The sequence below is a fragment of the Entelurus aequoreus genome, linkage group LG10 (assembly GCF_033978785.1).
Source record: "Entelurus aequoreus isolate RoL-2023_Sb linkage group LG10, RoL_Eaeq_v1.1, whole genome shotgun sequence".
Classification (NCBI taxonomy): Eukaryota; Metazoa; Chordata; class Actinopteri; order Syngnathiformes; family Syngnathidae; genus Entelurus; species Entelurus aequoreus.
Window position 1 is genome coordinate 40,069,473 of NC_084740.1, and position 17,500 is coordinate 40,086,972.

At 36.8% G+C, this 17,500-nt stretch overlaps 1 protein-coding gene across 2 annotated transcripts in view; it reads right to left on the minus strand.

Annotated features, from left to right (window-relative positions):
• The window catches only part of bcl9l (bcl9 like), an 84,447-nt gene that overhangs the window by 65,860 nt on the left and 1,087 nt on the right, over nt 1-17,500 (minus strand). Inside the window, exon 1 of one of the 2 annotated variants that reach the window (XM_062060859.1) lies at nt 10,067-10,472. The exons of the other annotated variant lie outside the window; for it this stretch is intronic. The gene's annotated coding sequence lies outside the window, so the exon portion shown is untranslated. Of the gene's footprint in view, nt 1-10,066; nt 10,473-17,500 lie in introns of those variants that run through there. 2 annotated transcript variants of the gene reach the window in all.

Sequence of the window (17,500 nt, forward strand, 5' to 3'; positions counted from 1 at the left end):
TCATTCAAGGCTAAGGCAAAATAGAGATATATATCGTGTATCGCGATATGGCCTAAAAATATTGATATTAAAAAAAGGCCATATCGCCCAGCCCTACTATAGTGTCTTTTGTTTAGCTACGTAACGAATCATACGGCCTAGTCTAATGTTTTGAAGCATGAGGTCCCTAAGCCAAGGGGGAAAACTGATTTCCACACCAACACAATCCTTTTATGAGCCAGTAAGGTAACAATTAAAACAAAAACAACAACAACAAAAAATCTATATATATATATATATATATATATATATATATATATATATATATATATATATATATATATATATATATATATATATATATATATATCAGTGTTTTCCACACATTCATTTATTTGTGGCAGCCTTGTAAGAACTACGTCCGCCACAAATGAAAAAAAAAAATATATATATATATATATTTTTTTTTTTTGTCCTGTCCAGCTTCTCAGGCAAATCATATAGTTGATGTAGATGCCCATATAGGCTGTTCAGATTTACTTTACAAAAGAGAAGTGTAGGATACTTCTCTTGTTGCCTTATTTGTATTTGACCACTACTGTTTTCTGTTTATTTGTTACTGACTGTGGCAGGACACCTTTGCCTCTGTTTCACTTTATGTTGCTGGTAAATAATATGGTTGTAGTAGTAGGCTAAAGTTAAATTATTTAGTATGCACTAATTAAAGGGGCAGAGCTTTAAGAGACATTTTAGCTTTTATATTTTATAAGATATATTTTTTGTAAGAACCACAATTAAATATATTTCAGTGAATAACTTATTGTTCAAATCTGTATATAAATATGTACATAAAGTGTTGTAATTATATTGTAAAATGGATGAATGGATGGATGTTTAAAACAAAACTGTTATTATTAATTAGTAAGTATACATTTTTTGAGCCTTTTTAGAGAAAATCATATCATTGTAGTAAATTATGCAAATTATTTGATGACGCCATGTTGACCACGCCCATAGCCACGCCCCCACCGCCACAGGTATCTTGGCAGTTTATGGGAAACACTGTATATATATATATATATATATATATATATATATATATATATATATATATATATATATATATATATATATATATATATATATATATAGATCAATAAAAAATTTAAATGTAAAGAGAAAGTGTAAGGATTGACTGAATACAGTTTTATGATGGTGAGGGTAGGTGGCCGTGATTGGATTAACAGACGATTGCCATCAGTGCATCGGACGCTATGGAGGACACGCGCCGTTTGACTGACACCATCAGCTGACACTTTGCATGAAAACGCTCGCAGGGAGCTGAGCAGCTGTCCTATTCCGAGCTGCAGACACGCTCAGTCTGAAAGTAGCTTGTTTGTCGTTAAGCCTCGCTTCCCAAACAAGGAAGTAATGGCTGATTTGCACAGGGGTCAAAGGTGGCATCCTTTGTAACACATGCCTGGAAGACTGCCAACTAGAGCAAGGGGGCGGGCGTCCTGCAGAAAATGCCGCCTCATCAGAGCGCGGAGAGAAAGAGAGAGAGAGAGAGAGAGAGAGGGCTGACGGGGAGAAAACAAACCTCCATGAGCCGCGCGCGTGCATTAATACAACTTCTGTTCGGAGTTTGTGTTTAATTGTCGGCTTTTCACGATGACACCCTCCTTCCCCCCCCCCACTCATCGGATGAGATACCAGCCGGCTGCTTGCCTTCACAGCTGGACAATTTATACATTTCCAGTTCGGCGAACCGCGCCGTGCGTAAAACGGTCATGTGCCGCCGGAGAGCAGATGGTGACACTGCAGCACGCTGGGGGATCGTGCACAACAAACAACACAAGACTCGCAGCAACAACAACACAACTTCTTGCAGCTCCACAATCCAATCTGCACCTAGGAAAGCTCTCCGCCGCTGATGTTAGCTAACCTGTTAATGAATTAAACATACCTGCGGATGTCACCTGAGGCTCGTTAGGCCGCCGTGCTGGTTGCTCTTTAAACTTGCAACACGCAATCACATGACTACAACAAACAAAGCTTGTTTACTTTGCATGCGCACACTCCGACACTACGACCCCTCACTCCCTCTGCCAGCCTCTGACACCTATTATAAAGCTATTCTGTTATGTTCCATTTCTACGTTGTCATGTCACACTCAAGCAGCTATCCATTATTTTACTACTCCACTAATCTATCCATTATTTTAGCACTCAACTAATGTATCCATTAGTTTTTTCCATTGATCGAGTATTTGATAAAACATTTTATAACCTAAATGCATAGTTTAGGGAAAATAGTTTAAATAAACAGAGATTTTTTATACTTGCCTTGACCTTATTTACTTTCTATTTACCTTCTTTGACTGTCCTTTACCTTGTTTTACCTTCTCTATTCATGTTTAAACTTGTATTTACCTTTTTTATTCAACTTATTTTACCTTTTAACCTTGTTTACCTTTCATTTACATTATTTTACTTTATATTTACACTATTTGACCATCTTTTACCTTTTATATTCCTATTTTTAGATTCTACAGAACTTATTTTACCTTTTTGAATGTATTTTACCTTGTTGTATCTCTTTTACCTTTTATTTACCTTCCATTTACTTACTTTTAGTTTCTATTGGACATATTCTACCTTTTTTTTTTTTTTTACCTTCAATTACTTTTTATTCACCTCCTATTTACCTTCTTTGACCGTCTTTTACTTTCTATTTTCATGTTTGACTTTTTTTAACCTTTTATTTAGATGTTTAACTTATTTTTCCTTCTATTTACTTTCGATTTACTTGTACTTTTTTGATAATCTTTTACATTGTATTATCTCTTAACTTCTATTTACCTCATTTTACCTTCTATTGGACCTATTCTTCCTTTTATTTACCTTCAAATACTTCTTTGTACCTTCTTTTACCTTGTTTATTAATTATATATATATATATATATATATATATATATATATATATATATATATATATATATATATATATATATATATATATATATACACACACACACACACACACACATACATACACTTCTATACATTCATACACATTTATATACGCAGATATATACATTTATACACACATACACACACACATATATATATATATATATATATATATATATATATATATATATATATATATATATATATATATATATATATATATATATATATATATATATATATATATATATATATACACACACACACATATGTACATATATGTACATTTTTCATATACACATTTATGTACATGTACATATATACACATACTGTATATGTACATATATATACACATACGTGTATATATATGTACACACATGTACATATATATATATATACACACACATATGTACATATATATATATACGCACGTATGTACATATATACACACACACATGTACATATATACACACATATATGTACATATACATATATGTACACACACAGACACACACGTACATATATATATATATATATATACACACACACATATGAACATACATACATACATGTACATATATATACATACATACATGTACATACTGTATATATACATATATATACACATATGCACATATATATACACATATGTACATATTAAGGGTGTAACGGTACGTGTATTTGTATTGAACCGTTTCGGTACGGAGGGTTCGGTTCGGAGGTGCACCGAACGAGTTTCCACACGGATATATTAAGTATCGCACCGCACGTTGTGTAAACAATGCACACCGAGGCACAACACACGGCATGCTAGCAATGACCGGGCTACTACAAAATGCAAAAAGCCAGAGCTGGAAGACCCTCCTGCCTCGTTAAGATCTCCCGTTTGGGAACATTTCGGCTTCGCGGTGCGATACAACGATGGATAACATCGCTTCAACGAAGATAAAGACGAGCGTCGTGCAAACACCGCATTCAAGCAACCTCTCCTCGGCCAGTCAGGCAGGGTTAAAGCGATAACAAATGCCGTTGGTGTTTTTATAGCAGCAGATTTAAGACCATATTGCATTAAAACTAGATTTTGACCAACTTCTATGGTGGAAGAACAATGAGCCCATATATCCTCTTACTGCCAAGTTAGCCAGGCACTACCTCGCCATACCTGCTACCTCCGTGCCCAGCGAAAGGGTATTTTCCACAGCTGGAGACATTTTAACTGCAAGCAGGTCTGCTCTTTCTGCAGACAATGTGGATAAACTGATTTTTCTGGCAAAAAACATGAAAATTGAGTGAAAGTCACCAGGGTTAAAGGCTAGGGGGGAAGAAAAGTTAATCTGAGGCTAAATTGACTTGAAACTGTTTAATGTTGCACTTTTTGTATGTAGAAGAAAAGTTTTGTCATTTTATTTAATCTGAGCATTAACTTGAAGCAGTTTAATGTTGCACTTCATACATGGAAATGTTGCACTTTATATGTAGAAAGGTTTTGTTAAGAAACCAATTCTGAGCCTCATCTTATTTAGTTTTTATTTTATATATGTTGACTGCATTAACCCTGGCAATGGATCCTGTGTGTACTGTATATGTATGTTATTGTTATGCTTAGCATTCATGAATGCCTGCTGTTGCACTGATCAGCCTAGTGGTGGCTCACATCCATCACACACACAGCTATTTTAAAGCAATGTTAAAAGGATAAAACCATTGTTTACAAATTTTGGTAAATAACCAGAAAATTTATATTTTGTTGTTTTCTTACTGTACCGAGAATGAACCAAACCTTGACCTCTAAACTGAGGTAAGTACCAAACCGAAATTTTTGTGTACCGTTACACCCTTAGTACATATACATAAATATATATACACACACATGTTGCACGTTGGTCACCCGTGCATTGGGATGTGACAGTAAACGGTAGCAATGATAAAACTTGTCGGTTAGTATTACTGTTTTAAAGGCCTACTGAAACCCACTACTACCGACCACGCAGTCTGATAGTTTATATATCAATGATGAAATCTTAACATTATAACACATGCCAATACGGCCGGGTTAACTTATAAAGTGACATTTTAAATTTGCCGCTAAACTTCCGGTTCGAAACGCCTCTGAGGATGACGTATGCGCGTGACGTAGCCCGGGGAACAGAGGTATGCCTTCCCCATTGAATACAATACAAAAAAGCTCTGTTTTCATTTCATAATTCCACAGTATTCTGGACATCTGTGTTCGTGAATCTGTTGCAATTATGTTCATTGCATTATGGAGAAAGAAGCTTAGCAAGCAAAGAAGAAAGTTGTCGGTGCGAAACGGACGTATTTTTCGAACGAAGTCAGCAACAACAGTACACAGCCGGCGCGTCTTTGTTTACATTCCCGAAAGATGCAGTCAAGATGGAAGAACTCGGATAACAGAGACTCTAACCAGGAGGACTTTTGACTTCGATACACAGACGCCTGTAGAGAACTGGGACAACACAGACTCTTACCAGGATTACTTTGATTTGGATGACAAAGACGCAGACGTGCTACCGTGAGTATGCAGCTTTGGCTTCTAAACATTTGATCGCTTGACCATATGTGCGCAACTTTTTTTTTGCGTATGTACGTAACTTTTTTAAAATACATAAGCTTTATGAACCTTGGGTTAGGTGAACGGTCTTTTGGGCTGAGTGATTGTGTGTGTTGATCAGGTGTTTGAATTGTATTGGCGTGTTCTATGGAGCTAGGAGTTAGCATAACAAAGACGTAGGTGTTTTTATGCAGGATTAATTTGTGTCATATTAAATATAAGCCTGGTTGTGTTGTGGCTAATAGAGTAAATATATGTCTTGTGTTTATTTACTGTTTTAGTCATTCCCAGCTGAATATCAGGTACCGTGAGTATGCAGCCTTGGCTGCTAAACATTTGATAGCTTGACCGTATGTGCGCGTCACGTACGTAACTTTTTAAAAATATATAAGCTTTATGAACATTGGGTTAGGTGAACTGTCTTTTGGGCTGAGTGATTGTATGTGTTGATCAGGTGTTTGAATTGTATTGGCGTGTTCTATGGAGCTAGGAGCTAGCAGAGGAGCTAGGAGCTAGCATAACAAACACGTAGGTGTTTTTATGCAGGATTAATTTGTTGCATATTAAATATAAGCCTGGTTGTGTTGTGGCTAATAGAGTATATATATGTCTTGTGTTTATTTACTGTTGTAGTCATTCCCAGCTGAATATCAGGTCACCCCCGGCTCTCACAGCATCTTCCCTATCTTAATAGCTTCAACTCCCCACTAGTCCTTCACTTGCACTTTACTCATCCACAAATCTTTCATCCTCGCTCAAATTAATGGGGAAATTGTCGCTTTCTCGGTCCGAATCTCTCTCACTTCATGCGGCCATCATTGTAAACAATAGGGAACTTTGCGTATATGTTCAATTGACTACGTCACGCTACTTCCGGTAGGGGCAAGCCTTTTTTTTATCAGATACCAAAAGTTGCGATCTTTATCGTCGTTGTTCTATACTAAATCCTTTCAGCAAAAATATGGCAATATCGCGAAATGATCAAGTATGACACATAGAATAGATCTGCTATCCCCGTTTAAATAAAAAAAATTCATTTCAGTAGGCCTTTAAATTAAAATGATTGGATATAGCGTGATTTATAGCCATACTTTGATTAACTCACAAATCGGTTAGTGCTAGCTTGCTAGCTAGCTTAAATGCTAACATGAATACAAGACATTAAAAACATAACACAAGCTAAACTTGTATAAATACATTACTGAGCAAGTAAGATATTCAATTGTAAATATTGAACCTAAAGGCTGTGCTCCCTTAGTAAAAAGTGATCCATCTATACTCGGAGAAATATGACACAAAGGTGTGTTTTTTTTTTTTTACAACTTTATTAAAGACATAGCTGTCTACAACGGAAAGTGAACTCGTGTGACGTCACATACACCAGATGTGAAGCAAAGTACACACTTAATTTGCCTTTATCAATAAAAAAAAAATTCTAAAACTATTACAAATTCAAATGAAAAAACAACATTTACACACAAGAAAATATCTCTTAAGAATTCAAAACGATATTAATGTTTCTTCTGGCAAGAAAGTATATTTGTGTCTAATTAATATAGTTTTTTTGTTTTCAAATTAATATTTGTTTTGAAGTTTTGTTTTGTTTTTTTAAATAAAACTTGACACATTATGGGCACATTCAACAACACCGCTATATGACATTTTCCCATCGTTACATCCCTGCCCGTTTACAGATGGTGTCCCTAATGTGTCGACTGGGTGTGTACTGTACACAGTACGTTTCTTGTTGACGGAGCGGAATAAATGTCACATTGAATTTAAGACAGTATGTAGCAAGCTTTCTTTTTTTTTCTCAAAATCGAATTGTAGACAGAAGGGACAGGAAGTTGTTTTTCCTGCCACTCATGTGATCTCACTTGCACTTTTTATGTGCACAAAACTGCCTCATCAATATCAGCCTGGAAACTTTTTTGCAACAAGATCAAAAGTAAACTCTCAAAATTATTTGTATGTCTGTATGTATGACATTCACTGTAATTATGTTTATTTCTCTAAAAATATATTGTCTATTTCGTGAAACCATAGCAGTGAAGTGATTAAAAAAAAGTGTTTTTCCATTTATCTGTATTATTCCAATGTGACCCACTGGTCAAATATTGAAGTTTAGACAAGAAAAGCACAAAAATATGTGGCAAAAACATCATGATTAAGCACTTTTCTGCCCCTCCACCACCATCAGTGTGAAGGCTGTGTGCTGGTGCTGTGCAAGACAATTCGGCTCAAGTTGCAAACTCTGTTAGGTGCTAAATATAGCTGACTGGGATATGAGAGATACAACAGGCAGGCTGTGCACTTAAAGCTGCAGCAGCGTTATGGCAACCATACGCAACAGGCTGCCGGTGCCCGGTTGTGTGTGCACCGGGAGAGCAAACACACCACACAGGTTCTATCCAGGCTGCTTAAAGCAGTGTTTTTCAACCACTGTGCCGCAGCACACTAGTGTGCCGTGAGATGTAGTCTGGTGTGCCGTGAGAGATTATCTAATTTCACCTATTTGGGTTAAAAATATTTTTTGCAAACCAGTAAGTATAGTCTGCAAATTATGTGTTGTTGTTGAGTGTCGGTGCTGTCTAGAGCTCGGCAGAGTAACCGTGTAATACTTTTCCATATCAGTAGGTGGCAGCCGGTAGCCAATTGCTTTGTAGATGTCGGAAACAGCGGGAGGCAGTGTGCAGGTAAAAAGGTGTCTAATGCCTAAACCAAAAAATAAACAAAAGGAGAGTGCCCCTAAGAAAAGGCATTGAAGCTTAGGGATGGCTATGCAGAACAAAACTAAAACTGAACTGGCTACAGAGTAAACAAAAATAGAATGCTGGACGACAGCAAAGACTTACTGCGGAGCAAAGACACAATGTACATCCGAACATGACGTGACAACCAAAAATGTCCACACCAAGAAGGATACAAACAACTGCAATATTCTTGATTGCTAAAACAAAGTAGATGCGGGAAATATCGCTCAAAAGGAAGACATGATACTGCAACAGGAAAATACCAAAAAAAGAGAAAAAGCCATCAAAAAAGGAGCGCAAGACAAGAACAAAAACACTACACACAGGAAAACAGCAAAAAAGTCAAAATAAGTCACAGCGTGATGTGACAGGTCGTGACAGTACACCTACTTTGAGACAAGAGCTATATTGATGCATGCTTGGTTATGGTTTAAAGCAGTGGTTCTTAACATGGGTTTGATCGAACCTTAGGGGTTCGGTGAGTAAGCCTCAGGGGTTCGGCGGAGCCTCCGCCACAGAGGTAAAGACACATCCGACTTATCGTGTAAATAAAAACTTCTCCCTATCGGCGTATTATGGATACCCCCAAACAATGTTCCCTCTAATTTTCCATCTGATTTGCAGGTTGTTTGATTGATCGATTGAAACTTTTACTAGCAGATTGCAAAGGAAGAGAATACCTTATATGAAACAGTACAGTTTACACAGTACAGTACATATGCCGTACGATTGACCACTAAATGGTAACACCCGAATACGTTTTTCAACTTGTTTAAGTCGGGGTGCCCGTTAATCAATTCATGTTAATGTGTTGTGAGTTCATGCACTGTGTTGGTTTTGTTCTTTGAACAAGGTGATGTTCATGCACGGTTCATTTTGTGCAGCCAGTAAAAAAACATAACTTTTTCTTGAATTGAAAAAACATTTTATTTTTCACTAAAGAAGGGTTCGGTGAATGCGCATATGAAACTGGTGGGGTTCGGTACCTCCAACAAGGCTAAGAACCACTGGTTTAAAGTGATAGCCAACAATTGCGACAACAACTTATAACTGTCAAATGAGTTTCGTTTTTGAATGATTTCTGCTGGTGGTGTGCCTTGGCTCAAAAAAAGGTTGAAAAACACTGGCTTAAAGTTAATAAATACACCATCATAAAGTAGAAACTTACAAAAATATCCAATACTTCATAAAATGCCTGTAGGCTCCGTTAAAAGTGTGAGGACAGCGTGCCTGCATGCCCAGCCTGAGGCGGGGTCTTCGTGGAAGTGACAGCCGACTGTCACCCCGCGCAGCGCGGCTTCAGCGCCACCGATGCCTCCGCCGTCTTGTCACGAGCTAGCTGACAAGCTAATACGGACCAGATGTAAAGAAGCGGTGTGTGTGTGGGGTGGGGGGGGCGTTATGACACAGTCGTCAGCCGGCTGGCGGGGCGTGAAGTCAGGCGAGCGCCTCTCTCGTTCCCCGGCGGGAGCTTTTAAGGATGCTCGCCGCCGAAGGAAAGCCCACTCTGGGCTCCCCGTGGATGCGTCAGCGAGCCCCGGCTACTTAGCAGGCTAATGCTAACTTAGCATTAGCATGCTAACTTAGCATGCTAATGCTAACTTAGCATGCGAATTGACGTCTGCGCTTCGGCTGCTCGCTGCCCGGACGTCGTGTTTGCCCACCGGACTCGGGAACTTTTCCGCACTGCCGCCGCGAACAATTGTTCGAAATGACGTAAGGAAAGTTAAATAAACCTTGTTATGTGCGGGAGAGGGAGTTTAGAGTCCAAACATGATGCGTATTTTTACCTCATTATGGCCGCGTTGTGACACGCGAGGAAGGAGGCCGACGTCAGGAGCGACGGCCCCCGGCCGACATTCCCCGCAGGGTGGCCGCCGCCGCCGCCGACACCGCTCGCTCGGGCCGGCTTCTGGCCACGCCGCTGGAAGGTCCCGCTCGCTTGGAAGGTGGGGACCAGGCGAGAGTCCGCTTGACGTAGCCTTCAGAGCGGGCAAAGAGCGGCGCCGCGAGTCTCGCTGTAAGTTTGGGTGGAAATCAGGAGACGCGTCACCTTGCTGCGGTTCATGACTCCCACTCGGCGAGAGTGTGAAGGAGGGCAGGACGAGTCGCCATCGAGCCGCCGACAATCATGAGAGTGTCCACACCGGCACCCGTAAGTCACTGACTCATGTCACTGTGGACTTCCCACGGTGACACCCACTGGACACTTCATTAAGTACACATGCACATTACAGTACTAGTGATAACACCCCGGCATGCATGCATTCATGTCGGACTTCTTCAAACACGGGTGTCCAAACTTTTTCCACTGAGGGCCGCACATTGAAAAATTAAACCATGCGTGGGGCTTTTTGATATTTTTCATTTTGAAAACCATAACATTATATCATTTTTTTAACCTTTCAGACTCCCGTCAAGATTGATCTCATGGACCCGGAAGGGTCTCTGTCTTAAAAAGGGTAAACATAAGTTATATTTTTCGATTCAACGCTTAAATCTCTTGCTCAACTTCAGGTCAATCTGTCGATATTAAGTTTATTTTAATTTTTATGCACTTTTTCTCAAAACCCTATGCAGTATCCCTCCTCCCCAAAAAAATAATCAAAAAATCAAAAGTGGAATATTTGATTTGAAGTAATTGGAGCCTAACATAAGTCAATAATTCATAACAAAAATACCAAAATAATACATACATTAACAATACATAATAATCAAAGATGTTGATAAATGCTTTAAAATGTAATATCAGAAATGATCGGTATCTGTTTTTTATTATCGGTATTGGTTTTTTATTTTTTATTTTATTTTATTAAATCAACATAAAAAACACAAGATACACTTACAATTAGTGCACCAACCCAAAAAACCTCCCTCCCCCATTTACACTCATTCACACAAAAGGGTTGTTTCTTTCTGTTATTAATATTAAGGTTCCTACATTATATATCAATACAGTCTGCAAGGGATACAGTCCGTAAGCACACATGATTGTGCGTGCTTCTGCTCCACTAATAGTACTAACCTTTAACAGTTAATTTTACTCATTTTCATTAATTACTAGTTTCTATGTAACTGTTTTTATATTATTTTACTTTATTTTTTATTCAAATTTTTTTTTTACATTTATCTATCTTATTTTATTAATTTAAAAAAAAGGACCTTATCTTCACCATACCTGGTTGTCCAAATTAGGCATAATAATGTGTTAATTCCACAACTATATATATCGGTATCGGTTGATATCGGTATCTGTAATTAACAGTTGGACAATATCGGAATATCGGATATCGGCAAAAAGCCATTATTGGACATCCCTAATAATAATAATAATAATAATCCATCCATCCATTTTCTACTGCTTGTCCCTTTTGGGGTCGCTGGAGCCTATCTCCGCTGCATTCGGGCGGTAGGCGGGGTACACCCTGGACAAGTCGCCACCTCATCACAGGGCCAACACAGATAGACAGACAACATTCACACTCACATTCACACACTAGGGCCAATTTAGTGTTACCAATCAACCTATCCCCTGGCGCATGTTTTTGGGGGTGGGAGGAAGCCAGAGTCACGGGGAGAACATGCAAACTCCACACAGAAAGATCCCGAGCGCAGGATCGAACCCTGGACCTCCGTATTGTGAGGCAGATGCACTAACCCTTCTTCCACTGCGCGGCCTAATAATAATAATAATACATAATAATAATAATAATACAATACATCCCGCCCGAATGCAGCTAAGATAGGCTCCAGCACCCCCGCGACCCTGAACGGGACAAGCGGTAGAAAATGGATGGATGGATGGATAAGTCATCCATTTTTTTACTTTTTTTACACTTAGGTCTCTAGATCAACTTCAGATCTAACCGTCTATTGTAAGTTTTTATAAAAAAAATTTAAATGTTGTTTTTGTTTGTTTTATGCTTTTTTTATTAAAAAAATCAAAAAACATTGTTTTTATATGGCAAACACACAAAATATGCAATGCAAGTAAAATATTTGACATGAAGCAATTGGAGCTTTGAATAGATAGATAATTCATAACATCATTGATTTTGAGTCATTATTATTTTTTGAGCTACAAGAGCTTGAAAGATAAAAACATTCTGCATGGCAGCTTTGTGTTATTAGAGACAAAATTGCAACTTTTTCTTGTTACATTTCACCTATTTGCTATTTTATTCCACTTTTTTATTTTATGTATATATAATTTAATATAATTTTTGAATGCGCTGCAAATGGCCACCGGGCTGCACTTTGGACACCCTATCTTAAACTGTATTGTAAGAGACAGTATGTGTATAAAAATGCACATTCCCGTGCGTCATTTGCACTTTCTTGGAGAATATTGTTTTTAGGGGGAACTTATGATGATTTTCTGCTTTTCTGACTTATAAATGTGGACGAGTCACTGTGGACTTTCCACGGTGACACCCACTGGACACTTCATTAAGTACACATGCACATTACAGTACTAGTGATAACACCCAGGCATGCATGCATGTCCTACTTCTTCAAACACAGGGTGTCCAAACTTTTTCCACTGAGGGCCGCACACTGAAAAATTAAAACATGCGTGGGCCGTTTTAATAGTTTTCATTTTGAAAACCAATAAGTTATATCCATTTTTATATTCCCTCAAGATTTGTCTCAGGGACACGGAAGGGTCTCAGTCTTAAAAAGGTTAAAAACAAGTAATTTTTTTTTTTAATTCAATGCTTAAATCTCGAGCTCAACTTTAGGTCAATCTGTCGATATTAAGTTTATTTTTATGCACTTTTTTTCAAAACCCTATGCAATATCCCTCCCGCCAAAATAAAAAAATTACAAAAAAATTCGAAGTGGAATATTTGATATGAAGTAATTGGAGCCTTACATAAGTCAATAATTCATAACATTGATTTTAATTGTGTGAATGCTCCAAAGCATTCACACATATGGTTTTCTACACCAAAATGTATCTATTTATTCTTCTACTTCTTCTTCTCCAGATTTTGCCGCGCTCTACTTTCCACATTTTTCATCTGATTCAAACCGTTCCAACTTCAAACTGTTCAGCCTATTCGGGAATCGCGGGCTTTCCATTGACAAGTTCCCCAAATTCCCAGATTTCCCGGTTTTCTGTGACATTTTTCCCATTCAAAATGAATTGGCCATTTTTCAAACTTTCACCATTTCCAAATTTTTCAAACTATTCATACCATTCCAACTTCAACACATGCCACCATCATGGAAATTCAAACTACCATTGTTGCAAGTTTTAAAAAATTCCAGGATTTTCCAGAATTCCTGTTTTTCCAAAGCCCTATTTTCCCCATTTTTTTCTGGCGACTACTCCTCCCACATTTTTCAACCCACTTCAACCGTTCCAGCGTCAAAACATTCCTCTTAATCAGGACAAATAATAAAGTTGTTTTCTTAACTAGAAAAATTCCCAGTTTTCCCGAAATTCCAGGAATTCTGTAATACCATTTCTCAAATTAAAATATATTAAGACTTCAAAGTTTATCAACCGATTTAAAAAATGTCAACAACAACCATTTCAACTCATTCAGAACATTCACGTTTTTTTCCCCCTTTTCAAAAAAATTCCTGCTTTTTCAGAAATTCTGAAATGTTTAGGAATTTTCCATTGAAATCAATGGGACATTTTTCAAAGTTCCACAACTCCCACATTTTTTATCTGATTCAAACTGTTCCAACTTCAAAATATTCAGCCTGTTTGGGAATTGTGTGCTCTACTTCAACAACTCAAATTTTTTTTCCCCGGATTTCCCCGAGTCCTTTTTTTATTTTTATTTTCCCCATTCAAATTGAATTGTCCATTTTTGAAATTTAAACAATTCCCACATTCTTCAACCGATTCAAACCATTCCACCTTTCCATCCTGGAAATTCTAACTATTATTTTTTCCAAGTTCCCAGAATTCCCTTTTTTTCAAACCCTTTTTTCTGGCGACTACTCCTTCCACATTTTTCAACCCACTTTAACCGTTCCACCGTCCAAACATTCCTCTTAATCAGGATAAAAAACTAAGTTGTTTTTTTAACTGGAAAATTCCCGGTTTTCCCGAAATTCCTTAATACCATTTCTCAATTAAAAATGTTACAACTTCAAAATTTCTCGACCGATTTGAAAAATTCTAACACCAACCATTTCAACTCATTCAGACCATTCAAGTGAAGTGAAGTGAATTACATTTATATAGCGCTTTTTCTCAAGTGACTCAAAGCGCTTTACATTGTCTTTTTTTCCCAAAAATTCCCGCTTTTCCCGAAATTTCCATAAAATTGCCATTGAAACGAATGGGACATTTTTCAAAGTTCCACAACTTCCACAAACCGTCCTGACTCCAAAATATTCAGCTTGTTCAAAATTGTGTGCTCTCCTTCAACAACTAAAAAAAAATCCCGGATTTCCAAGAAGTCCCAGTTTTCAGGGATGGACACTGTCCATTTTTTAAACGTCCACAAGTCGCACAGTTTTCAACTAATTCAAACCATTCCAACATCAACACATTCAACTCATCCAACTAACACTTTCCCAAGTTCTAAACCAAATTCAATTTTTCCTGGAAATTTAAACTCTTCAACATTCAAACTATTCTTACATTTATACTACATTTTCAGTTCAACTTCAGCATTGGCGCATTCACATGCAATTCCTTCAGGAATTTCTTCATGTAGTTCATTATTATTTTTGAGCAATGGCAGTATTTAAAAAATATCCCGCCAACATAAAAATGTTAAAAATAAGTCATACATTTGTTTTTACTTATTTACGCTTAAGTCTCTAGATCAATTTCAGATCTAACAGTCTATTGTAAGTTTTTGTTATTATGTGTATGTTTTGTTTGTTTGTTTTATGCCTTTTTAAAAAAAATATATATATAGCAAACATACAAAATATGCAATGTAAGTAAAATATTTGATGTGAAGCAATTGGAGCTTTGAATAGATCAATATTTCATAACATCATTGATTTTGATTCATTATTAGTTTCTGAGCAACGAGAGCTTGAAGGAGATAACATTCTGCATGGCAGCTTTGTGTTATTAGAGTCAAAGTTGTGACTTTTTCTTGTTACATTTAATCTGTTTGCTTTTTTTATTCCACTTTTTTATTTTATATATATATATATATATATATATATATATATATATATATATATATATATATATATATATATATATATATATATATATATATATATATATATATATATATATATATATATATCATTTATTTAATTTTTTTGAATGCGCTGCAAATGGCCCCTGTGCTGCACATTGGACAACCTATCTCAAACTGTATAGTAAGAGACACAGTATCTGTACAATATGTGTATAAAAATGCACTTTCTAGTTTGCACTTTCTTGGAGAATACTGTTTTTAGGGGGAACCTATGATGATTTTCTGACTTATAAATGTTGTCACAATGTTGGATAATGGAGTTATATATGATAATATGTGCGTACAATTTCAAATAAAGTACAACAAAATTTCATTTCCAAAAAATAGGTGTCTTACCTCCAGGGAAGGCCTGCTACTCACTGCAGTTGAGTAATTGAACGCCTTCTCAAAAGTCACTTTATGAGGATATACAGCTAGCTAGATAGTTAGTCGGGATGTTTCAATCGGGGTTCTATGGTGCCGATTCCGATCATCCGTGAGTGATAGCGTCCGATACCAATACCGATATCAATCACAGGTACTGACTGTACATTTAGTTACTCAAAGTGTAACACTATCAACACAACATTTAAACAAATTCCTTATTCTCTTTTATCACATACAATTGTTTGACTTAAACAAAGTCAATAGTACACAATAACTTTATAACAGTAAAAATTTAAAAATGGCATTACATTTTTAATAATCTACTTGTTAATATCTGCTTACTTACAGTATTTCTTCTGTTATTTCAAGCTCGCTTAGCGGTTAGCTTAGTTATTAGCTTGCTCTAACTGTAGCCTTGTCCTCCAGTGATAATGATAATTGAAAAAATTAGAAAATGCACTTTATTTGCCGTAATGGAGGGGAGGATTTTTCATTTAGGAGAGCGGCTCCACACTGTGTATGGAGACACATAATTAGTCATACTTTTTTAAGAAAATCGTCCGATATCGATCAGCGTACGATGGATTGGCACCTCCTTAATAGATACCTATATACTGTAGCTGAAGATAGATGAATCAGGAAGAAGATGTTCTACACACAGATTGTGCTGATTGGTTCCTCATCATAAAACTGTCATCCAATTTATCCGCGTTCATAATTTCTCCACTGGCACGTGGCGAGCAATTAGACTCGGTACTAAGAAGACAAACATGGCTGTTGTCGGTGGGGTTTTTTTGTTTTCCAGGTAAGGAAATGAAAGGAGCAAAGGAAGGTCGTAACAACGCGGCGGCGGCGGCCATCGAGATCGAGAGAAAAAAGGATGAGAGTGAAATAATGTTGTCATGGAAACTGGCATGGATGTGAAGAGAGGAACAAGAAATGTAAATTGATTCTGTGTGAGCTGAAGGAGGGGGAAACACAAAAGGTGTGTCCGTCAGGGCAACTTTGAACGTGACACTCGTCACGATGGCGACATGTACATGTAAACACTCACTGATCATGTCTACATTATTTCTTTAGGACATTTTTCATGCAGTCACATTGGAAAAACACCACATTTACCAAGCCGCACCATATTTTGATACCTTTGATGCGCATCCGGTCGCAGACTCAAGCACTGGTTGTGAATAATGTAAATAATGTTGTGGTTTCTCATGCCAACAAAGCAAGCATGCCTGACAGAAAGCACTCAAATGTAAGGCTCCACTTTTCAAAATGCAAATTTACATTGGATATGCCATACAAATGCTACTGATTAGCATGAACAACTTTACATGGGGATTTCAACGCCTATATATATATATATATATATATTTATTTATATATACTGTATATATATATGTTTATTTATTTTTATATATATATATATATATATATATATATATATATATATATATATATATATATATATATATATATATATATATATATATATATATATATATATTGATGGTCTGTTCATGTCCTTTATTTGAATATTATTTTCTAATAGAAAAGAAAAGTATGCGATTGGCTGGCTACCAGTCTAGGTTGCAGCCCGTCTCCCATATTTATTTTAACATGTGTTAAAATAAATACAGACGAGTTAAAAGCAAAAAATGTATG